We start from the raw sequence: 26234 nt of genomic DNA, 5'->3' as shown, positions 1-26234 counted from the left end.
AAACTAGTGAAACCTGAATAAAACCTGAAAATCAGTAGATTGCATCAATTTCTTAATTGTGATATTGTACTCTAGTTATCAAAGATGTAACTATTGCAGAAAGCTGGAAAACTGGATAAAGGTATATAAGTTTCTTTGTATTATTTCTTATATCTGCATGTAAAAGTACAATTATCTCAATAAAAAATAAATTTAAAATAAATCACAAAAACCTTCAGATAAATCTGTCTAGGAATATACAGCTAAATTCTACTTGAACATTGCCTTTGCCGACTAATTATATTTTCATTTTTATTCATCTCTAAGTATTTTCTAATTTCTTTTATGATTTTTTATTTTTCCTATTGGTTGTTTTGCAGTGTATTCTTTAATTTCCACATATTTTTAATTTTTTTTCAGTTTTCTTTCTGTAATTGATGTCTGTTTTTATTCCATGGGAGTCAGAGAAGATAGTTTGTATGAGTTCAATCTTTTAAAAATGTATTGAGATTCAGTTTATTGCATTTGTCTTTAACAATATATTTGAAGAGATTCTCGTGTAACAGCATATATTTTGTCCAATGTGACAATCTCTGTTTCCTAGTTGATGTGTTTCACATACTTACATTGATTACAAGCCAATACTTTAATTCATATAGAATTGCAAGAGCCCTGAATAGCTGAAACAATCTTCAAATAGAAACAATCTTTAAATAGAATAATATTCACACTTCCCAATTTCAAAACTTACAACAAAGCTACAATAATCAAAACAGTGTAGTATTGGCATAAGGATAGATAGATAAATAAGCCAATGGAATAGAAGTGAAAGTCAGAAATGAACCTGTATATTTATGGCTAATTGATTTTCAACAAAATCACCAAGTCCATTCTTGGAAAAATAATAATAATTTCAAAAGATGATAATGAGACAACTGGATTTCCACATGCAGAAGAATAAATGTTGAATCTTACTTCATAACATGCACAAAAATTAACTAAAACGTAATCAATGACCTAAATATTAGTACTAAAATTATGAAACTCCTTAAAAAAAAGCATGGGGATAAATCTTCATGGCTTTGGATTTGGTAATGGATTCTTAAAATGACACCAAAAACATGAGTAACAAAAGGGGGGGGGGGGAGATAATTTTTATTTTATCATGATTTAAAATATTTGTGCATCAAAGGATTTTGATTTTACATCAAAAATGTAAAAAAGGCTACCTAAAGAATGGGAGAAAATTTCACAAATTATATATCTGAAAGGAATTAATATGCCGAATTATAAGGCAATTCTGTAACTCAATAACAACAAAAAACAAAATACCCAGTTAAAAAATGGACAAACAACCCGAATAGTCATTTTTCTAAAGAAGATATATAAATGGTTAATAAACACATGAAAAAATGCTCAACGTCATTAGTCATTGGGTAAATGCAAATCAAAACCAAAATGATATACCACTTTGCACCTAATAGAATAGCTGTAATAATACAGGGGGGGCAGGAAAGGAAAAGAAAACAAGTATTGGTGAGAATGTAGAGAAATTGAATACTTGTATATTGCTAATAAGAATGTAGAATAGTATAGCTATTGTGGAACACATTTTTCTCATTTCTCAAAAAGATAAACATAGAAGGACTTCAAAATCTAGCAATTCCACTCCTAAGTATATACCCTAAAGAATTGAAATCAGGGATTCATACAGATATTTGCACACCAATGTTCATTCCAGTATTATTCACAACTAGAGGCCCTCTTGCAATCCAGGACCCCTTAGGGGATGTCAGACTGCTGGTTCCAGCTCGATCCCCACAGGCCAGGCTGAAGGACCCCACCAGTACACGATTCTATGCACCAGGTCTCTAGTATTCATATAAGATCTTTGGTTAATCTCTTCCCTCCCTCCCCACTACCCCCTTCCCTCTAAGATTCATCAGTCTGTTCCATGTTTCCATGCTTGTGTGTTGAGCGTCTGCCCCTTGGTGGTCAGTGCGCATCATAGCAACCAGTTGAATGGTCACTTAAGCCTTTATATATATACTAGAGGCACAGTACACAAAAATTTGTGCACTCAGGGGGATGGGGGGGGATCCCTCAGCCCGGCCTGTACCCTCTCACAGTCTGGGAGCCCTCAGGGGATGACCACCTGCTGGCTTAGGCCCGCTCCGTGGGAGATGGGGCCTAAGATGGCAATCAGGCATCCCTCTGGCAGCCTGGCAGCCCTTGGGGGATGTCCACTTGCCAGTGGGGAGCAGGCCTAAACTGCAGGTGGACATCCTTAGCGCTGCTGAGGAGGCAGGAGAGGCTCCCACCACCACCGCTGTATTGGCAGCCATCAGCCTGGCTTGTGGTTGAGCAGAGCTCCTCCCATGTGAGAGTGCCCTGACCACCAGAGGGCAGCTCCTGCATTGAGCATCTGCCCCCTGGTGGTAATTGTGTGTCATAGTGACCAGTCATTCCCAGTCCTTCTGCTGTTAGGATCAGTTTGCATATTACCCTTTTACTATATAGGATAGAGGCCTGGTGCACAGGTGGGGGCCAGCTGGCTTGCCCTGAAGGGTGTCCCAGATCAGGGTGGGAGTCCTGCTTGGGTGCCTGGCCAGCCTGGATGAGGGGCTGATGGCTGTTTTCAGGCTGCCCACATCCCTTTCAGGGTGGGGGTCCCCACTGGGGTGCCTGGCCAGTCTGGGTGAGGGGCTGAGGGCTGTTTTCAGGCTGGCAGGTGACTGAAGCTCCCAACCTCTCCTTGTTTTCTTTTTTTTATTCTGGGATTTATTTACCTTCTATGGCTATCACTGGAACTGAGAGCCGGCTTTAGCTCTGAGGCTCAGCTCCAGCTCTGAGACCCCGGCTGCTGAAAGCAGGTATCTGGGTTTGTTTGGCTTCTATAATTGAAACACTGTTGCAGCTCCAGCTCTGAGGTCCGGCTGGCTGAAAGCAGGTTTCTGGGGTTTGTTTAGCTTCTATAATTGCAACATTGTTTCTTAGAGTGCAGCTCAGAGGCCGGCAAGGCAGGTGGGGAACATTGGCTTCCTCCATCACTGGAGCAAGCAAGACTCATGTTCGCTTCAGCTGCCTGGCTGCTGGACGCCATCTTGGTTGGCAGTTAATTTGCATATAGCCCTGATTAGCCAATAGGAAGCGTGTCGGAGGTACGGTTAATTACCAGGTTTGTCTATTATTAGATAGGATAGACTAGAGGCCTGGTGCATAAATTCATACATGGGAGGGATCCAGCCAGCCCACCCCTATGGGGACCAATCAGGGGTGGTGCCAGCAGGGGAGAATGGCTGGGGGCAGTTAGCCAGCTGGCCCTGCCCCCAATCAGGGTGGGGAGGCAATCAGGGGCAGGGCCAGCCGAGGGGTGTGGCCGTGGGTGGTTGGCTGGCTAGCCTTTCCCTTAATCAGGGCTGGGGGAGCTGGCCAAGGAGAGGGTCTGCCAGAGGTTGGCCAGCTGGCCCCATCCTTGATTGGGGTGATGGGGGCCAATCAGGGGCCGGGCCAGCCAGGGCCATTTGCCATAGGTGGTGGCCAGTCAGGGGGATGGGCCACAGGTGTTTGGCCAGCCAGCCCTTCCCCTAAGTGGGAGTGAGGCCAGCTTGGGGGAGGGGCTGTGGGAAGTTGGTGGGGGGGGGCAATTGGGGCCCTGATCAGGCCAGTTGGCCACTGAAGTGCACATCGTAGCAACCGTCATTCTGGACCTTCTGGTCGTTCCATCATTCTAGTCACTTGACTTTTATATATAAAGACTAGAGGCCCAGTGCACGAAATTCATGCATGGGGGGTGTCCCTCAGCCCGGCCTGCACCCTCTCCAATCTGGGACCCCTCAGGTGATGTCTGACTGCTGGTCAGACAGTCGAACATCCTTCTCACAATCTGGGACTGCTGGCTCCTAACCGCTTGCCTGCCTGCCTGCCTGATTGCCCCTAACCACTTCTTCCTGCCAGCCTGATCACCCCCTAACCGCTCCCCTGCCAGTCTGATTGATGCCTAACTGATCCCCTGCTGGACCAATCGATCCCAACTGCCCTCTCCTAATGGCCCAATCACCCACAACTGCCCTTCCCTGCCAGCTTGATGGCCCCCAACTGCCATCCCCTGATGGCCCGATCACCCAAAACTACCCTTCGCTGCCAGCCCAATCACCCACAACTGCCCTCCCCTGGTGGCTTGATTGCCCACAACTGCCCTCCCATAGCAGCCCAAATGCCCATAGTTACCTTCCCCTGCTGGCCTGATTGCCCACAACTGCCCTCCCCTGATGACCCAATCACCCATAACTGCCCTCCCCTGCCGGCCTGATCATCCCCAACTGCCCTCCCCTGCAGGTCTGATCACCCACAACTGTCCGCCCCTACTGCGACTTGCCATCTCTGCCAGGATCCTACCTCCTCCGTGCCGCATGGAGCTGTGGGACCCCCAGGCCTCACCACGCAGAGTGGCCTCTGGGCCATGCCTCCACTGTGAGTGTGGCCATCTTGTGGTACCCATCTTTGTGGTGGCCATCTTGGGATGACATTGCATGCAAGAGTGCAAGGACCACCTAGGCTTTTATTAGTATAGACTAGAGGCCCGGTGCACAAAATTCATGTATGGGGGGTGGGGGGAAGGAGGGTATGTCCCTCAGCCCAGCCTGAACCCTCTCCAATCTGGGACCCCTCATGGGATTTCCGATTCCCCATTGTGGGATCAGGCCTAAATGGGCAGTCAGACATCCCTCTCACAATTCAGGACTGCTGGCTCCCAACCACTCACCTGCCTGCATGATCAACACCTAACTGCTCCCCTTCTGGCTCGATTGCCCCCAACTGCCCTCCCCTGATGGCCATCTTGTGTCCATATGGGGGCAGCCACCTTTGACCACATGGTGGTGGCCATTTTGTGTGTTGGAGTGATGGTCAACTTTCATATTACTCTTTTATTAGATAGGATAGCCAAAAGGTGGAAATTATCAAAGGTTTCATCAACAGATGAATGGACCAACAAAATATAATCCTATATAATAAAAGCCTAATATGCTAAGTGTCTAATCATCCAGTCAGCCATTCTGCCGGGAGCCGGTCCATCTTTGCTGTTTCAAGGGACCTGGAATATATGGCATACTGTTCTTAATATGTTTGCTCACCTTCTAGGCACTATGTGTTTTAACCAAGGTCTCTGAGAAAGGTTGTTTCCCCAGGTAGGGATTTTCCCCTGAAGTTAGGGAGGGAATAAAACCTCTTAACTAAGTGCCAGGTGGGTAATTAATCACTTTAACTACAAACAATCATGCTTAAGCTGCATAATCTTTACTCCCTGGAATGGAGATAAGAAACGCCCTAACCTTTGTAATAGAGATTGATAGGATTGAATCAACTGGTATAAATACAGATGTAACAAGACAGCAAGAGAGAGAGAGAGACAGAACCTAGGCACAGAACCTACACAGAACGTTCTCTAGGGACAGAAGAACTTCGCTGGAGAGAACATGGCAAAAGATCCTGGACAGAAACTGGCCTCAGAACCTAGAGACAGAACCTAGCGAGAGAACATGGCAAAAGATTTTGGACTGAACCTGACTACAGAAATTGGCAAGAGAACCTGACTAGAACCTGGTGACTGAACCTGACTGGAGAACCTGGACAGAACCTGGCTGGAGAACCTAGCGAGGGAACATGGCTACAGAACCTGGCTGGAGAATCTGGAAAACCTAGCAAGAGAACATGGACACAGAACCTGGCTGGAGATCCTAAGCAGAACCTCTCTGGAGATCCAGACCAGAACTTGGCTGTAGATCCTGGCTGGAGATCCTGGCTAGGCTGCTGATCAACTGAACGCTTTCTCCGTGTCATTCCTTCTTCGCCGACTCCGTCCACGCCTTTGGGAACCCATGGACCTGCTGGGGTTGGACCCCGGCACCATTCAACCAATCAAAACGTAATATGCTAATGATATGCTAAGGTTGCTCAACCACTTGCTATGACGTGCACTGACCGCCAAGTGGCAGATAGTTGACCAGTCAACCAATTGCTATGGTGTTCACTGACCATCAGGGAGCAGATGCTCTGACAAGTAAGTTAACTTCCTGCTGGGGTCTGGCCGAAGGAGACTGAGCGAGATGGGCTGGACACACCCTGGAGCCCTCCCGTGGTCTCTCCCTGGCTGGCCAACTTCCCACATCCCTCCCAGGCCCTGATTCTGCGCTGGTTGGATCCCTCGGCCTAGCCTGAACCCTCTCACAATCCAGGCTGAGGGCCTCCCCTCCCGAGTTCACGAATTTTGTTCACCAGGCCTCTAGTTCAACTATAAAATGAAATGAAGTTCAGATACATGCCATAACATGAATGAACCTTGGAACCATTCTACTAAGTGAAGTAGGACATAAACAAAAGGACAAATATTGTATAATTATGCCTATAGGAACTATCTAGAATAGGCAAATTCCTAGAGACAGAAATTAGTGGTTACCAGGAGTTGACAAGAAGGAAATAGGGAGTTATTACTTAACTAGAGACCTGGTGCACAAAATTTATGCACGGAGGGGTGGGGGGGTCCCTCAGCCCAGCCTGCACCCTCTTGCAATCTGGGACCGCTGGCTCCTAACTACTCACCTACCTGCCTGACTGGTCACCCCTAACCACCTGTGCCTGCCTGCCTCATTGCCCCTAACCACTCTGCCTACCTCCCTGTTCACCCCTAACCCTCTGCATGCCTGCATCATCACCCCTAACACTCTGCCTGCCTGCATGCCTGATCGACTCTAAGAACACACCTGCCTGCCTGATAACCCCTTTGTCTCGGCCCCCACCACAGCGGCTTCATCCAGAAGGATGTCTGGAATGATGTCCGGGAGGTCGTTTGGCTATCTGGTCTAATTAGCATATTATGCTTTTATTGTTATGGATAATTACAGAGTTTCCATTTGGAGTGATGAAAAGGTTTTGGAAATAGATAGTGGTGATAGTTGCACAAAATTATAATTAATTCCATTAAATTATATATGTATACACATATATACAAATATATATATATATATATATATATATATATATATATATATATATACAATTTAACAGATGATAACTCAATTTTCACTCTTTTTTGGTCTAGCTGATTTCAAATAATTGGTGAAGCCAGACTAAGCTGTGAACAAAGAAAATTTATCCTAAAGTGTCACTTGACTTTTTTTCATGGGGATACATAAAAGATAAAGTTTTCAGTACAAATCAAGCAACAGTTGATAAGCTGAGGGCACACAAATACTGAATAAAATGATACTTGATGTTTGCTATTCATTGCTTCACATTATCAGCAGTGCCTGGACCAGAGGGTAATCAGTTTGAAAATAGGCATTGACAAAAAAGTATTAATTTCTTTTAAATTTTGAAAATGAACTGTATGTTAATAAACACTGATTTTATAATCATTCAAAGTGTGTATAAATTTTGGGGGACACCCAGAATTATATACATGCACTAAATAAAAGCCTCATAATATTTCCCTATGTCTGTATGTATGTTTAAGTTTAATCCACTTCCCCAAAGTAAAAAAAGATTTAGAAATAGTTTATAGAAATAGAATACTATTACCCAGTAAATATCAATGGACAGGCTTCAATAATTTCCAAATAAGTTCCAATTTATGTGTGGTATTCTTATTTTACTGGGATCATTTCTACATGAGTTGAAAATATTTCCAAATTATATGAAAAAAATGTATAAGTGCTTCATTTGTGGGGACCTTGGCTGTCTATCCAGGTTTCAACTATAATTTACAGAACATGCACTGGTATAGCATTCATGAAAATTAAACAAGAATATTAAGTATCTGATCAAGTGGAAGGAATTTCATGATTTTCTGGTAGAAAGAGTTGGCTTAGTCTTTAACAATTGACAGGCCAAGTCCATCATCGTATTGAAACCTTTACTTTGTCTTAGGTTCAATTCTGTTCCTATTATAGGACAATGACCATTGGTCCTCTGAGCCCTGCCATTAATCATTTCTGAAGTTATGCCACTAAAATTTTTAGTAATTTCCATAAGCTTGAAGTGCGGTATTTTTTATACTAAAATAAAACTGTAGCTATCTTTATTCTGTTTCTTCCTGAAGATTCATGAATCACATTATCTGTAACTATTTCTGATTTTCCATATTAAAAGTAATCATTTTTATCCTAATGTGTTTTTAATAAGTCCAATGGTGAGAAGTATTATCAGTTCTTTCAAAGTGTCTAAAATGAATAGAGGCTATTCCTGGCCTTACTGTCACTAAGACTTTGAGTTCTCTACGTGACTATGCATTCAGCAGCTCATAACTTCCAAGACACTCCCCCCCGTTTTTTTTTCTAGAATTCCTTCCACATTCCATCTTTCAGTTTCATTAACTCCCTCTGCCTGTACTACTGATGCAGAATTCCTCTACAACTGCCCTCTTATAGTTCATGTTTTCAAACATACCAAACCATACAAAAATACAGGTTGTAGTCCCTATTTGTTAATCATGATCCCTGGTCTCCCAAAACAAAAAATAAAATAAAACTGTTTTATAACTCATAGAATTGCATTGAATTCACAAATGTTTCACTCAATGCCATATGGAAACGCCAATTTCATCATTGGTCTCACAATAAGCATTCAAAATACACTAAGATTTGTAGTTGGTGTGAGCTTCAATGATCTGTAGTAAGCATGCCACCTTTATGGAAACATCACTGGAAAGAAAACTCCTGTGTTTTCCTTTCCACTATGTAAGATCATTTAATTTGAAGCATTGTTCACTGAGCTGAAACTCTGTGCATTGTGATTTATTGTACTTCATATCTGGATATTAGTCATACTCTAATGGTAATAGAAGCAGAATTATTTACATGCACTAAAGGAAGGCCTAGTAATATTCCTGTCTTCTGAGGAACAGCCTATTACAATATATTTACATCTTACAATTGAAACCTCTTAAGTTATGTATTACATATTCATAGGTTTTAAATTATCCACATCTACTTGAAATAATGTTGACAAATCTGTGGTTCCTCTTGGGTTCTTAATAGATCTTCCTACTTCCCACCATTAGAGTTTAAACAAAGTTTCGTGTGTAGAAATGATATATATAATATTTTTGCATGTCAGGCAGGGACACACATCCACCACAGCACTATAGGTATAATCCTATATAATAAAGAGGTAATATGCATATTGACCATCATGCCCTCACAAGATGGCTGCCCACAACTACGCCGGCAGGGGGGTTAGTGAGAGACAACCAAACAACTGAACAAGCAAGCTGCATGGGGAAATCAGGCTGGCGGGGGTGGGGGGCAGTTAGGGGTGACCAGGCTAGCAGGGGGGAGGCAGTTAGGAGCAACCAGACCAGCATGCAGAGGTAGTGAGGGGTGATCAGGCCAGAAGGGGGGGGGCAGTTAGGGGTGACCAAGCAGGCAGACAGGTGAGTGATTAGGAGCCAGCAGTCCAGAATTGTGAGAGGGATGTCCAACTGCTGGTTTATGCCCGATCCCTGGGCCTAAACCAGCAGTCTGACATTCCCCAAGGGTCTCAGATTGGAGAGGGTGCAGGCTGGGCTGAGGGTACCCCCCCACACACACACACACACGAATTTCATGCACCAGGCCTCTAGTTGTAAAATAAAAGGTTAGTTGGGAAAACTCACAAGCAGAAATGCAGCAGAGTGATTGACTCCTCTACCCTCTTGGCATTGAGTAGAAAGCCAAGGTAGAGCACAGCCAGAGAGCCTCTGAGCTTAGCTTCAGGTATCAGGCTGTTTCACTATTGAGCTGATTAAAAACTGCTATGCTAGCTGCTTGCTAAGCTTCCAAAAGAGAGTGGGAGTTGGGGGAGGAGGACATTGAGCCTCAGAGTCATCCAAATTTGTCTGTTTTCAGTCTATCCCTGCCCTGGGTGGCTCATTAAGTATTCATCTTTCCATTAACTCTCATGGATTCTGGGTCACAGTGATCCTTGCAAAGTTGCTGGGAGGTCTCCAGCAGCTGGGACAGATAGCAAGCCACCGCTTGAAATAATTGTGAAGGACCATATCCACCTTTTTATCTATATCTGAAATAGAAAATTTACACAAATCCACACATTTTCTGGGGGAAAAGATACCTATGCCTGACTAATTGAGGTATGTAATTTCTCTTTGGTTCTAAGTTCAAATGTATATTTACTTAAAAAAATTTATTCAGAGATTCAGAAGTCACTCTTTTGTTATCCAAAGCAACTTTTGAGCATAGAAGAAGGCAACCAGATGACAGTGAGAGGCAAAGTGACCATCCTGAGTCATGTCTCTCCAAGTGGACTCAATCTGGGCAATACACACTATGCATATATTCAGAAAGGTTAGAAATTGTTAATCTCTACACCATTGCCATAGCAAACAGACATTTTAAAAATATTGAAGATGGCCAAATCTTCTTCCTCAAATTCATGCTACTCCATGACTCCTGGGTGCACTGTTGCTGAGCCAAGGTGAAGTAGCTATAACAGTGTGCAACTTTTAAAGAACAGCAGGCAGCCATCCCAACTAGCCTTGTAAATATGATTAATGGGGAGCCTAGAATAGGTGGCAAATAGAGGATTCTATGAATGTGAAAACTTTTCTCATCAGGCATTCCTATCAATTATGATGGTTTTGTTCTACTTGTTAAAGTATGGCAAGTAAAACTTTATTCAATGTGAGCCATTGCAATAGGTGTAGAAACCACAGCAATAGGTCTTGTAGTTGGGGATAGAAATTGGACTCAACTCCAAATACAGCATTGGCTAGTGAGAACTTATAGCCAAGTGGCAGAATGAAGGTCAGTGGATAGAAAATTGCTAAGAGAAAATATGAGGAGTAAGGGGGGATTTGGGCTAAACCATTTAATAGGATTCTTGCTGAAGGTAGGACATGGTGATCAGACATACCTGGGATATGGCAGAAAATGAGGAACCTGATTAGATATCAAAAGTGATAAGATATGAGCAAAAATTTAAGATGTAGAAGTAAATATTTAATGACTGGTTAATTATATCACTACATTTTTGTTATAACATGGCACTGATTTAACTACTTAAAAGTGGACGTGGGCAATGAAGGCCTTGAGGGGTGGGGTCTAAAAATGGAAGGTATAAAAAGATTAAATTAAGACATGGTAATTGACTAAATATTTGTTTTTATATAAATAAAGGTTATAATCACACTCTTGACATGTAACAATGTTTTAATACAACAGTTAAACTTATGAGTCTGCACATTTGTATTAAACAGGAAACAAAGTTGAAAAAGATGTTAAAACAAAAGTAGCCCTGCCAGTGTAGCTCAGTGGTTGAGTGTTGACCAATGAACCAGGAGGTCCCAGTTCAATTCCTGGTGAGGACATATGCCCGAGATGTGGGCTCGATCCCCAGTGTGGGCATGCGGGAGGCAGCCAATCAATGATTCTCTCTCATCATTGATGTTTCTATCTCTCTCTCCTTCTCCTTTCCTCTCTAAAATCATTAAAAATATATATATTTTTAAAAGTATTGGGATTTACAGGTCAGTATTATATGTAGCAACAAGCATATTCACTCAGTTTCTGAGTATATCAAGTGTTACAGTTGATGAGCTAAACCAATTTAGCAGAATTCTTGCTAAAATTGGACAATTCAGACACAAATGTGGAAGTCCAAAACTGGAGGTCTAGTTGAAAAGTCCAGGGAGCCTCATACAGTTTAGTCCAGGAGAGACTCTTTGTCATGTACCTATGCATCTATGTAGATGTTTATTTCAGTTTATGCCATGAATGCTGCTCCTTGATTAGAACTAAAATTCAGTCCATAGCATAGAACCACTAATGCTGTGGGTTACCAACAACTCACTCTCAGTATGTTTGGCCGGTGGTTAAGGCATTCTATAGGATTTACCCACCTTGGAGGAAGGTGTTGTTTTCTGTTTTCTTTTGGTCTTTATCAGTGATTCATGCCCTCTCTTAAGGTGAAAAATCTTGTTGACAAGACCCTTAATGATCTCACAGTTTGGATAAAACTCTAGGTGAGTCATCTGGTGAGGAATGAGTACCGAGTCACCTATCTATGATGCTGACCAAGACTAAGAAACCAAGCACAGCTCTTGATTGGTTGTATTACGTCCATTTTTTCCAACAGGTTATTTTTAGGGTTACCTTGTCTTATGAGATGTGTAATTCAGTGATGATGTCTTACAGAAAAAGTCACAAAGTATAAGAGAAGTAAAACTCTTCTTGTAGTGAGGATGAGTTACCCCACCATGGGCCAGCAGCTGTTGCTAGACTACAGAATAAGTTTTCAAGTACAAAAGCCTAGAAACCACTGAATACCAGTGGAGGTTTATTGTTTGTTATGTTTCGTTTTGATTTTGGTTGTTTTTTGCTAAGGCTCATTACAGATATAACATGAATCTGGAATTTATGGCTTGCCAGTCAAGTTTGGCCACTTGTGCCTTAGGATAATGGTTTTAGTAAAATTAGTATAGAACACATTTCCTCCAATATCCAAAGAGGCCAAACAATTGATGGGCTTCCTCCTTTACAGTGGAGACAGAAAAACAAGCAAATTATACTGAATATGCCATGAAATGTCTCTAAGGACTGCAGTACAGTTAGCTGCCAAGGTTAGTTGTGTGGCAGAGCCTTGAAGTCTATTCTTATTGAAGGTCCCATTCATTATTTAGTCACTTGGGCTAGGATGCCATGTAATCTAATGAGAAGATATTTTACAGTGGGAACCACTATCAAAATATCATTCATATAGGTTTATACCTCACCTAGAAGTTCACACTGTACTTGAGTTTGTTGAATTCCTGATGACACTTCCATGGAGAGCTTGGGAGAGTAAAAACATACTGTTACTTGTTAAGTGAAGACAAACTGATTTTGGGGATTTTTCAAGAGTATAGAAAGGAGGACTTTAGCAATGCCCGAGGTTACATATAAAATATCACTGGTGACAGCTATTTGTTCAGTCACTGTAATGAAATGCTGCATCACAATAACAACAGTTCCTTCTTTATAAGCCTCAATAGTCCACAGTAAGTCTCCAACTACCAGTGACTGTTAATGATTTTTCACTGTCCAGAATTGGAGCTTGTTTTATAGCACCCCTGCCTCCAATGATGCTTGGATGAGGAGAGTAAATTATTTTCTTCTTGTGAGAGGTGACATTATTTCACTGTCACAACCTTGACAAACTTTAAGCTTACAAACAATTCTGAACCATGCATTCAAACACTAGAGAAACCACCACCAAGAGTCACAATCTAATCAGTAGGTTCTCAGGTACCTATGCACTCATAACATTCATGTTAATTGAAAGCAGGATAACACAGAACTGACACAGTCCAGAACCCCCTCATTTATCGGGGCTCTCCTCCCAAAATGATTAACAGTTAGGTAAAAGGTTTATGTATAATTTGTTAAATCCAATTATCCAGGTTTTCACATCAATTCATTGGATTGTTTGCTTTTCTGTTGTTGTTAATGCTCACCTAAGGATATTTTTTTCCATTGATTTTTAGAGATAGTGGAAGGGAGGGAGAGAGACAGAGAGAAACAACAATGTGAGAGAAACACATCAATTGCTTGCCTCCTGCATGCAACCAAGGCTGGGGATCAAGCCCCAACCAAGGCTGGGAATCAAGTCTGCAACCAAGGTACATGCCCTGAGCCAGAATTGAACCCTTGATCCTTTATTCCATAGGCAAATGCTCTATACACTGAGCCAAATCAGCTAGGGCAGATTATTTGCATTTTTCACTACTCAAGTAGCCAGATAAAGTCCAAGTATTGATAGAAGTCAATCAGCCTGGATGCATTTCTGAGCAGCCCATATCTTGGTTTATCTCAAATAATTTTATTCTCTAGGACAAGTCCCTACAATTTCTCCTCCAAATTGCTGCTGTTTTTTTATAATAATATTAAATATATGTTAGGACTTTCATCTTCAGTACAGCCACTGGACCCAGCAAAGTTTGTCTTTGTAATTATATCATTCCTCTGGCTTTCAGTTTTTTTATATTGAATGGGATTCTTCCTACTACCCAACCCTGCCTTCTTTCCACTGTTTACTAATAGCCACCTTACTGTGTTTTATTTCTTTCTCAGGAAATTCATCATTCTGAGTTTTCAGATTATGGATTTTGCTGCCATCTTCCCAACCATTGAACATATCTGAACAGAGACCTATTTTCTTTAGTGCTTGTAACACCAAGGATAACTCAACTACTCTGGGTCTATAATATACTTAGTTGCAAGTCCTCCATTTTTTCCTTCCTCTAGCAGAGAATATAGCTAAACTCTGCTATTTCCAAAAACACAGTGGCCTAGAAAGGAGTGATATAACTCCCTTCATATTACTATGCAAGAGTCATTAATCCACCATTCCAAATGTAAAAAAAAAAAAAAAAAAAAAAAAATAGAAAGAAAGAAAAAAAAGAAGAAAGAAAGAAAGAAAGAAAGAAAGAAAGAAAGAAAGAAAAAAGAAAGAAAGGAGGAAAAAAGAAAGAAAGGAGGAAGAAAGGAAGATTTTAGAGGAAACTTGAAGGCAGTAAGTAGCATAGGTGGGATGGGGAAACATTGGTCATCTGTGTTTGGCTTTATTGGCTTTATTCACTCTCTTATCTATGTCCTAGGAAGTACTTTTCCAATTTAGAGCAAGGTCTCCTGCCTAAATTAAGTTCTTCCTCTCCCACAGATATTGGGAGACGGAGACACTATCTTCCAAGATGATTGTATATTAAAGGGGTGGTTCCCAGGCCTCTGAGAAAGATTGCTTTGTTAGAAAACTGGATGGTGAGAAGCCTTTAAGAGATTTACACCTCAAAAGGACATGGGAAGAATTTCTAACTAGTTTTCCATATATATATATATATATATATATATATATATATATATATATTTTATTGATTTTTTACAGAGAGGAAGGGAAAGAGATAGAGAGAGTTAGAAACATCAATGAGAGAGAAACATCGATCAGCTGCCTCCTGCACATCCCCCACTGGGGATGTGCCTGCAACCCAGGTACATGCCCTTGACCGGAATCGAACCTGGGACCTTTCAGTCCGCAGACCGATGCTCTATCCACTGAGCCAAACCGGTTTTGGCTCTAACTAGTTTTCTAAGGTAAGTTTTCTAAGAAAAGGGAGGTCAGGGGCCTAGAGACTAGAAGAAACTTGTCTAAAGTTTAGTCAAGTGAGAAAAACATTAAGGTCTTCTTGGCAAGGTTTTAAATTCTGGCTCTGAACTATTCAAGTAAACATCATTCAAATTATTCAGAAAGATACTAAACATGGAACCAGGATCACTGAACCCAAGAAATGAAGTCAGTAAAAAAAAAAAGTAATTCGGAGTAGGGGACCTCAAAATTATCCACATTAAATAGAAAATGCAATGTGAGTCAGGCAAGGGAACCAAGTATCAAAGTGACCTCTCCTGGCTCGGAACATTCTTCTGCCAGCCACTGAACACCATCTATGGCTTATTTCTTCAGACTCTGCCATTAGAGTTGTTTCTCTTTTCAGGAATGTAGTGGTTCACTTACCCAACAGCAGCATTCCCTTTGACTTCAGTGTTCTTGACCTGAACAACTCTTTGAAACATATTGTAAAAAATCCATCAAATTCACCCTGATTAATGTCCTCAATTTACTGAGTTTCACACATTTTCTTGCAAAACTACCAAGTCTTAAAGACTGATACTTTCTTGTGAGGCCACCCAGGAGTCAAGCACAAGTTAACAGGGCATTTGGATGGAGTCACCAGAGAAAACAAAAGTGGCAGAAGTCAAGCAGAAAGGAAGAAAGAAATGCCAACCACCTCCCTTCCCTGTACAATAGTCATCATTACCTGGAATTAAATTAGTTGGCACACTTGCCATTTTTCACCACAAGTTTATTAAAAATGTTTACATTCACCTTATCTAAAATGGAATATTGAAATTACTCTTTCCCCTGCCTTTAACTGACATGCAATGCCATCATTTAGTTTTTTAAAACTCAGAAATAATCCCATCATTTATTTTCTTAAAACTCTCAATGGATCTTCCTAACTTCACAATAAATTCACCAAATTCCTGCACCTAGCAAAGAGGATAACATATCCTAAACATATTTCTTTTTCCCCATTTTATACCAGTGGGACATTGTGTACTCTAACCATGTCAAAGTTACCTACTGAAATTGGTGCAGTACAGTGAAAATGTCCAACACATTCTTTTCAGCTATTCCCTGCATGAAGTTGCCCTTCCATCCCATAAAAGAAATAATAATATGATTATTATTTTAAGCAAAAAGATGGGATTGAAGTCAAAGTCTCTCATCTGATTTCCCTTAAGAGCAGAATATAACCTCTTTAGGGATTGGATATATTGCATTCATCTTTTTTTTCCACATTGCTTATAGTATAAAGTCTGGCTCATGGTTGACCCTCAATAAGAGTGTGTCAATTGAATGAAATTAATTAGTTGTGAATGAACAAGTGGATAAATGACTCTGTGGAACAGCTAGTTAGAAATTATTTATACCTCTGGAAAAGAGAAATGCAAATGTTCACTCCAAAGGATCAAACTAATGAAGTCCAACCTGCATTAACCATGGTGGATAATCAAGTTAATGAACCACAGATTCACCTTGCACAGGTATAAAAAAATACCTATACATGCTGCACAGATGTATACATGGGAAAATGGCATAATATCAAACATTCTTTTATCTTATTCTATTTCTTTGAAATGCAGGAAAATGCATTCTGTTTCCTGGAATCACTTTTTCTAACAGCTGTTTTAGTGTGTTGTATTGATTGATCTTCATCAGTTTTAGTCTTGAAATGATTTTTAAAAAGGTGGAATAGAAACAAAGAGCTGGCTGCACAATGTTTAGGTGGAGATAGTTTATCAGCGTGAACAGCTAGAACTTAAAAGCAGTAAGAAGAGTATTCCCCTAAAGTCCCAGTATAGTACTCAGCTTTAATGAAAAAGAGACAATTAGAACAAAGCACTTACTCACTTCAAGTCACAATTCATCAAGCTGTCAAAGACAATAAAATGCTACATACCTAATCTTTCCTGTTAACCATAATGTAGGCAATGCAATTACACTGTTGTAGCAAATTGGCAAGAATTAGACAAAGAATTAATGTAAAAACCTTGTAAAATTTTCTGTTCCAGTAAATGGTGTTATTCATATTTAAAAACCTGAAAAGAAATAAGTTTTAAGTGAATTAGCAATAAATACTTCTTATTAGGCCCATTTTCTTGCTAAGAAGCATTTTTTTAATTCTTTATTGTTTAAAGTATTACATATAGTCTTACATAGGTCTCCTTTTTCCCCCATTGACCTCTCCCCCACCACCCCCTCTCCCTCGCATATGCCCTCACCCCCGTGGTGTCTGTGTCCATTGGTTATACTTATATGCATGCATACACGTCCTTTGGTTGATCTCTACCCCCTCCCCCCACCCTCCCCTGCCTTTCCTCTGAGGTTTGATGGTCTGTTTGATGCTTCTCTGTCTCTGAATTTATTTTTATCAGTTTATGTTGTTTATTATATTCCATAAATGAGTGATATTATGTGATATTTATCTCTCTCTGACTGGCTTATTTCGCTTAGCATAATGCTCTCCAGTTCCATCCATGCTGTTGCAAATGGTAAGAATTCCTTCTTTTTTACAGCTGTGTAGTATTCCATTGTGTAGATGTACCACAGTTTTTTAATCCACTCATTTGCTGATGGGCACTTAGGCTGTTTCCAAATCTTAGCTATGGTAAATTGTGCTGCTATGAACATAGGGACACATATATCCTTTCTGATTGGTGTTTCTGGTTTCTTGGGATATAATACTAGAAGTGGGATCACAGGGTCAAATGGGAGTTCCGTTTTTAATTTTTTGAGGAAACTCCATACTGTCTTCCATAGTGGCTGCACAGTCTGCATTCCCACCTGCAGTGCACCAGGTTTCCTTTTTCTCCACATCCTCGCCAGCACTTGTCGTGTATAACATATTTTTTTAAATATATTTTATTGATTTTCCACAGAGAGGAAGGGAGAAGGATAGAGAGTCAGAAACATCTATGAGAGAGAAACATAGATCAGCTGTCTCCTGCACACTCCCTACTGGGGATGTGCCCGCAACCAAGGTACATGCCCGTGACCGGAATCGAACCCAGGACCCTTGAGTCTGCAGGCCGACGCTCTATCCCCCGAGTCAAACTGGTCAGGGCTTTAAAGTATATAAGCAAAGAAAAATCAGCACCAAAATAATCTATTAAAATTAAAACCAAAAGATAATTTAAGCTGAAATGGAAAGTAGCTTCACAAACACTTTATAATACAAAGAAATGAAGGAGGACAGATAAATCAAATCTCAAAATTGGTCAAAATGCTTGGAGTACACTTTTTTTTTATAAATTATAAATCCATATACATACAGAAGAAGAAACTAGCTGACTAATATGAATTATACAATTAAACATAAAAAGTATTTTCTAAATGACCTATAATTGCAAAATTCAGTTTTTGACACTATTAGGAATACAGAAAAATAAAACAAGGCCCCTACTCTAAGGGTGAAAACATTAACTGAGGACCTATAACTGCCAGGCCTAAGGATTAAAAAGATGAGGAGGGATTGTGTCTAAATGGGGGAGCCTGCAATCTCCTGAGGAATGCTAAATAAAACATTGAAATGTATACTCTACTGCACATGTATGCTGAAAAATGGGGGACATTTATTTTTCATGTGTGATCTAATCTTGCTTCAAGTCTTCACCCTAGTGCATAGCACAGGGGTCCTCAAACTATGGCCCATGGGCCACATGCAAATATAAATATTGTATTTGTTCCTGTTTTGCTTTTTACTTTAAAATAAGATATGTGCAGTGTGCATAGGAATTTGTTCATAGTTTCTTTTTAAACTATAGTCCAGCCCTCCAGTGGTCTGAGGGACAGTGAACTGCCCCCCTGTTTAAAATGTTTGAGGACCCCTGGATAGCAATATGAGATTGTTTTTTCAAGTTTGTTTGAAATTCTTATTTAAATGTATTAATTACTCAGTTAATTCAAAGTTTAACTCCCATCACTGTTATTTCTTCTGTTTCCACTATGGTTTCACAAGAAACCAATGAATATGTCGAGAGGTGGAGTTTAGAGGACCCTGAGGATGTGGACATTCTTTCCTGCCCTCTGGATTCTAGCTGCTCTCTGCTGTGGGTTTAGCAAGCTCTACTTCCTTTCCTGTCACAAGAACACCTCAATTCTTGTTGCATTTTGAGTTCCCTCTATGTTCTCATCATAGCCTTGTGCATGTGCATACTTTGCCCAACCAGATTCAATCTTCCCCCTGAGCTTATGAGGCAGCAGTATCAGGCACATCCTTATAGTATGGAGAAATACTCTATCTACCTCTTCCACACACCACAACCACCACTAGCTCCAACTCAAGTGCTCTATCTTTATCGCTCTCAGATTTTAGGGAGAAAAAACACTTTTTTCTATTAAGGAAAACACATATAGAAAAGTTTCACAAGTACTATTTCTTTTATCTATAATACTAGGGGCCCGGTGCATGAAATTCGTGCACCGGGTTGGGGGGGGGTGTCCCTCAGCCCAGCCTGCCCCCTCTCACATACTAGGAGCCCTCAGGCGTTGACCCCCATCACCCTCCAATCGCAGGATCGGCCCCTTGCCCAGGCCTGACGCCTCTGCCAGAGGTGTCAGGCTTGGACAGGGACCCCCATCTCCCCCCCATCACTGGCTCCGCCCCCCACCCAGGCCTGATGCCTCCGCCAGAGGAGTTGACCTTCATCACCCTCTGATGGCCAATGACCGGATCGGCCCCTTGCCCAGGCCTGAGGCCTTCGGCAGAGGTGTCAGGCCTGGGCAGGGGACCCCCAGCTCCCCGTGGTTGCAGGCTCCGCCCCTGCCCAGGCCTAACGCCTCTGGCCAAGGCATTAGGCCTGGGCGGCGGGGACCACCAGCTCCCCGCGATCTCCCGCTCTGCCCCACTGGTGCTTCATCGCACATTTAATGGCACATGCAGCACGGAACATGGATAAACATGCGGGTACATGTCACAGTCACCCATGCCACGGCCACACGCTGGCACCCAGACGGGCACAGGCAGGAGCACGTCGGGCTCAGGGCACTATTTCCACTGTTTCCGGAGCCACCAGAAGCTGCCAAGCGCCTGTAGTGGCTGAGCCCTCCTGGCCTGGCTCGGGGTGTTGCTGTATTGAAAATGCATCTATGGGGGGGGAGGGGGGTCCGAGCCGGTGATTGGGGGTGTGGGCCCCGGGGCCTGAGCTCAGGTGGTGGACTGCGCAGGGCGAGGCCCCCGCCGCCGGGACGTGGTTCTGACAACTTTATCCAGAGTCGTCTGCAAACAGGACGCAGACCTGGCTCGGGCCCGGCTCTGAGAACAGCGCTCACCCGCGGCAAGTCCTAAACTCATGCAGGAGGTCTCCTCCGTCCTGGGCGCCTCGGCCCGGCCAGCCGGGGCGACAGTGGGACCAACCGGCACCTGGTGAGTGGCCCAGACCCGACAAAGGCTTTCCAAGACAGGTGAGCGCCCGCCACTCCTGTAGGTGGGGGTCACCTGCAGGCGGCTCCTCCTTCCTGGGCGGCCCTGACCTGGAGCATCTCCCACAGGACACCCTGGGGTCGGGGCCCTCTCCTCCCTCAGCCTCGACTTCCTGCTCGGAGCCCCGGGGCCTGTGGGTCGCCCGCTGGGACACCTCGCCCTAGTTCGACCTGGTGACCTGGACACAGCGGTGGCCGGGTCCTCATCCTCCCGCCACGGGTGAGCACGCAGGAGGGTGGAGGGGTCCCTAAGATGAGCCCACAGAGCGTGGAGAGATGGGGTGCGGGGGAGGGGCAGCGGCTGCTCCTCAGTCGGGGGGCCCGTTTGCCCTTGTCTTCAAGTGCACAGGGGACTGTTTCGTTCCACACGGGAGTCTGGAGGGAGGGCGGCGCCCACCCCGTGGGACCCCAGCCCCTCGGCCCCCGGACACGGAGGAGCCACCACAGGCGGGAAGCGGGTGCTGGGGCGGGGCTCAGACGCAGAGGGAGATGAAGCTGTTGTGGCGCTGGATGTTGAGCTTGAGGATCTCGGAGCAGGGCCCCAGCACGCGCTCGAAGCGGGCCGGTCCAGCTTCACGCACTTGAGGGGCCCGCCGGCCACCACGGTGGCCACCCAGGGCCGGTTCAGGAGCAGCACGATCTCCCCAAAGTAGTCGGAGGGCCCGAGACGCCCCACTTCCACGTACTCCTCGTTGGGGACCGGCGCTGCAGCACAGAGGCTGTGCCCTCCATGATGATGAAGAAGTCATCGCCGGGCTCCCCCTGCACCACGATCTTCTCCCCGTCTTCAAACTGCATGGGCTCCAGGGTGTGGGCCACCGTCAGGCGCTCCCACTTCTCCAGGTCCAGGGACTCCAGGATGGAGACCTTGCTGAGGAACTCCTCATACATCTTGCTCTTCTGCAGCGTGCTGCCAATGAGGCTTCCAGCCCGGGCAGCGGGGACCTGCAGCTGCAGCGGCCCGCCATCGAGGGCTCCGCTTTAGGCCCAGGCAAGGGACCCCTAGCTCCGAGGACTGCCAGCTTCAACCGTGCCCAGCTCCCATCGCTGGCTCCACCCCTACTTCCTGCTATCACTGGCCAGGGCGGCAAAGGCGCCCAATTCTCTGATCATGGCTCTTAGGCCCCCCCCCCCCCACTTTCCGATCACTGTCAGTGGCAGGGGGCTTCTTCCTGCTTTCCCTTTAGCCTCCCTGCATTGTGCGTACATATGCAAATTAACTGGCATCTTTGTTGGCGGTTAACCGCCATCTTAGTTGGCAATTAATTTGCATATCTCCCTGATTAGCCAATGAAAAGGGTAGCGGTCATACGCCAATTACCATGTTTCTCTTTTATTAGTGTAGATCATTACAAATATGGCATAGGAAGATAATCTTAATACTATGAAAGCATAAAGGAGGAACATTAAGAGATTGAAGCCCTAGCTGGTTTTGCTCAGTGGATAGAGCGTCAGCCTACAGCTGAAGGGCCCGAGGTTTGATTCCAGTCAAGGGCACCTACATTGGTTGCAGGCTCTTCCTGGCCTGGGCCCAGGTGGGGGCTCGTGCAGGAGGCAACCAATCGATGTGTTTCTCTCACATTGATGTTTCTCTCTGTCTTTCCCTCTCTCTTCCGCTCTCTAAAAATCAATGGAAAAATATCCTCAGTCAAGGATTAAAAAAAAAAGTTAAAGAGATTGAAGAAGGTGTGTGAAAGAGAGTATGTGATTAGAATGGTAAGGATGAGCAGAGTTTCCAAAAATTGCAATGAAAAATATTAAAAATCAAAGATATATTTATATCTATAACAAATATATTTATTGACCAACACAACATAAGAGTTCCGTGGTAGACATGAATATGTGCCGCCCAGAGACTTCTTTTCAAGAATGAACCTGCTAAACTCTGGCATATTCAGCAGGTAGCCTTCAGCTCTCAGCTCCTTCAGCGTCTGCCTCGCTTTCAGAAGTCACACCATTTTTGAGACCATATCAACTGACTGAGCAAGGTGAGGGTATAAAGTCCCAGGAATTTTAGCCTGATACAATACTCTAATGGGCACTACTCACTCCAAAACTCCCTACCAACTTGATTGGGGCTTTGTGGGGCCCACATTGCAATTCAACTACTTTCATGAGGTTTTACCTCCTCCTCTTTCTTTTAAAGAAGTTTATCATTAATAAACACTTTACACCCCAAGCTCAAACTCAGCTCACAAATGGAGTCCAAGAAGTAGGCCATAATATGGTGTATTGGGGCTAGATGACCAAGCAACCTGCGGGCAGTGGGGATACCATCACTGGTGGTAGGTCAGAAATATTCTTTCAACAAGGTGGCAGTTAATGGTTTACAGTGGTAAGTTAGGAGGGGCACTAGGGAAATGGGTAACAAAAAAGCACAGGTAAATATCAGACATTGTAACTTAAGGAGGAACTAGTAGATGTAAAGATAACAGGATGAGGTGGCAATGGCTAAGGGCCATTAATTCTCCATTTGAGGGGGTGGGGCAGAACAAAAAACAAAATAAGCATCTGAGATATCAGGCAACCAGAATCTAAGTATGAAAGCCACAAACCTGTTTGGTTGCCTACAAAGGCATTCTTATTATTTGTATGTCAGGGCAAAAAAGGGCAAAGGCCAAGCCAAGGACCATGGAGTTAAGTAACCAACAAAAACCAAGGTGAAATGTTCAATCAAGGCAAGTCAGTTATGCCATGGACAGGGCTCTGATTAGGAAAACCTTGGACCCTGGCTAGAGATGGAGCTGCTATCCCAATATGCATGGAACAGGTCCTAGGTGCAAGGGACACATAGGGGTTGATGTGTCCTTAAAGGAAGAATCTGATGAGTTTTATTTATTTATTTTTAATCCTCACCAAGGATATTTTTCCATTGATTTTTAGAGAGAGTGGAAGAGAGAGGGAAAGACAGAGAGAAACATTGATGTGAGAGAAACATAACGATTGGTTGCCTCTTGCATGTGCCCTGACCAAGGCCCCGGGCCAGGTAGAAGCCTGAAACTGAGGCATGTGGCCTTGACTGGAATCAAATCCAGACCCTTTGGTCTGCAGGCTGACGCTTTATCCACTGAGCCAAACTGTCTAGGGAAAGAGTTTTAATATATATATATATATATATATATATATATATATATATATATATATATATGTTTTAATCTGAGGTCACATCCTTTCTAGGAGAGTCCATAACTGGTTACTAAGTGAGAAGGATAAAGTTTAGATGGGTGAGCCTGATGCACATCACTTTAACATATGAAATTGTTCCAGAGCCCCTTGTTGGTTTGGTCAAAGTTTTGTCTAGTCTGTTTGACTATTTCTTCTACTCAAGCACACCTCCTCTCCTTTTCTTTCACAGGTTTCTATAATACACATCCTGACCCCCAAATTCCATTGTGACATCTGCTTCCAGAGATACCAAGCAGCAGCTCAAACAGTGCAAGGAGAAGCTATAGGACAAGTTTTAACATGCAGTGAGAAGGTATGAGTCTTGCTGCCTATAGATAATAGTAAATGAATAATCAATAAGGTATTTGAAGTGTCTTTATCATCTCTAAAAGTATTCAACTTTTTGTTGGCTTAAAACCTTAGAAATTTCCCAAGGGAAATTGGAAACTGGCCCCTCTCCACAGAGGGCAGGGAGAGACTGAAGAAAGAGGCAGGACACTCCAGATTGGTAGGTGGCAGGTTTAATAAACAAGGGAACTTTTATATGAGGCTTGTCTTGGGCAGCTGTAAGGTGAGTAGATGTCCATACCTGGCCATAATCTTAAAAGTTTATATAGAAACTTTAACAGGAATCAGTCACATATTTACTTCATAAGGTCTCGAGAATATATTGCTCTCTCAAAGCCATTTCCTTTAAATGTTTCCCATTGTGTGAATTGTGGGTGGAACATACATTCCAAAGATAGGGGTCAGGGTGAGGAACCTCTGATTGCCTGTGTCCAGCTCTGGGGTCAAATGGTGGTCACATCCCTCAACCTCCTTCAACATTCTTCCAAGTGCCAAAACAAAATATTATATTGTAAGCTTCTACTTCAATGGTCTTCTGGAGTGTTTCTATGTCTTTTATTCAGTCTTAAAATACTGTGCTCATTATTTAGTACAACAAATGAATTCTGATATATATGGATGCTGGGGCATAACTGAACTAAGTAAAATAAATTTCATATTTATGAAGTAGGTAATGCTAATGCATATGAATTAATTGAAATAGAGCATGTGCTTAATATAGCATAGTTGTAAGAATAATAATAACTATTATTTTATAGCTATTCACTCTAAATATCTTATTTAGGGTTCCACAAAGGAAGCCATGAAATTGAACAATATCAGGAAGAGAGTGATTGTAGAAAGAAAAAAGACATCAATTGACTTCTAACATTAAAATGTCAGGGAGATGAAGAGGAACTGAAAATGAGGAAAAGGAGAAACAATAAAGAATGTACACCATAAGCCAAGTGAAAAAATACTTTACAAAGGAGGAAAGAATTAGTTTATACATTCCTTCTGAGATATCAACTAAGATAAGAATTACAATGAGCAATTGGATTTTGAAATGTGGAGGTCATTGGTGCCCTTGATGGAGAATTTTTATAATATGGCAGGCTCAACATACTGAGTAGATGTAAGAGAGAATAAGAGAAGGTAAATTAAGATGCATTGTAAACAACTCTTTTTAGGATTTTTTTTAATAAAAAAAGGATAGCAAAGTGTGAAAGTTGGTAAAGTTAAAATGGGGAAATACGTTTTTTAAAAGGATGGTGAAAAGATGCAATAAATGGTCTCTAAGCTTTTAACTTAAAATTTCAGCATTATGATCATGTGAGGAACAACAATGCAAAATGCACTATTCTGCCTTGCTGGGTCAGTTTTTTTTTTTTTTTTTTCCATATAGAGCTTTTACTAAACACATTAACACATACATATCATTAAAACAGGTGCCTATTTTTCAGGCAAGTACTATAAATTATGATCCACTCTCTTATATACCTGCTCACATGTAATACTCTTTAAAACAGCTCATTGTTAAATGTTCAAGTTAACTTACAATCTCTTAACAGGTTAAACACTAACACTTAAATCCTGTAGTATATTAGCGACAAATTGAACATTAAGTAAAAAGCACTCAAGGCTGTTTAGGGTTTTAGTGTCTTCTTGTAAAGGTATGACATTTGCAACCAGATTTGGTTTTCATTAGCTTTATGAAAATAATTCAGAGAACAATATCTCTAATTGGAATATTTTCTCTTTAAAGCGAGAACTGAATCAAGGCAAGGACCTCGGTTAAATAAAATGATTCCCTTACCTTTCAGATCTGTTTATTTTGTCTCTTTCTAGTTATTTGGCCAGGAATAATCAAGGGCCCTGGAATGCAGGTTGCATTGAATTCACTTTCTCATTTAAATTTTTTTAAAAAATATATTATTGATTTTTCACAGAGAGGAAAGGAGAGGGACAGAGAGTTAGAAATATCGATGAGAGAGAAACATTGATCAGCTGCCTCCTGCACACCCCCACCGGTGATGTGCCCGCAACCAAGGTACATGCCCTTGGCCAGAATCGAACCTGGGACCCTTCAGTCCGCAGGCCAACGCTCTATCCACTGAGCCAAACCGGCTAGGGCTGAATTCACTTTCTCTATCAGCAGCTGTTTGTTTGGGGAGGCATGTAAGTTTCTGAGCATC

General features: G+C 42.6%; 1 pseudogene across 1 annotated transcript; it reads right to left on the bottom strand.

Moving 5' to 3' along the window:
* Positions 1–21020: 21020 nt before the first annotated feature.
* On the bottom strand, positions 21021–24540 carry LOC308515416 (cAMP-dependent protein kinase type I-beta regulatory subunit-like; annotated as a pseudogene). The gene is made up of 2 exons: positions 24446–24540; positions 21021–21526 (listed from the first exon to the last, which is right to left on the bottom strand). The product of its transcript is annotated as a cAMP-dependent protein kinase type I-beta regulatory subunit-like (transcript).
* Positions 24541–26234: the final 1694 nt, after the last annotated feature.

This window comes from Myotis nattereri (genome assembly GCF_964212035.1).
Source record: "Myotis nattereri genome assembly, chromosome: 3".
Taxonomy (NCBI): domain Eukaryota; kingdom Metazoa; phylum Chordata; class Mammalia; order Chiroptera; family Vespertilionidae; genus Myotis; species Myotis nattereri.
Note: the sequence above shows the minus strand (reverse complement) of the source record. Positions and strands in the feature narration are given on the sequence as shown.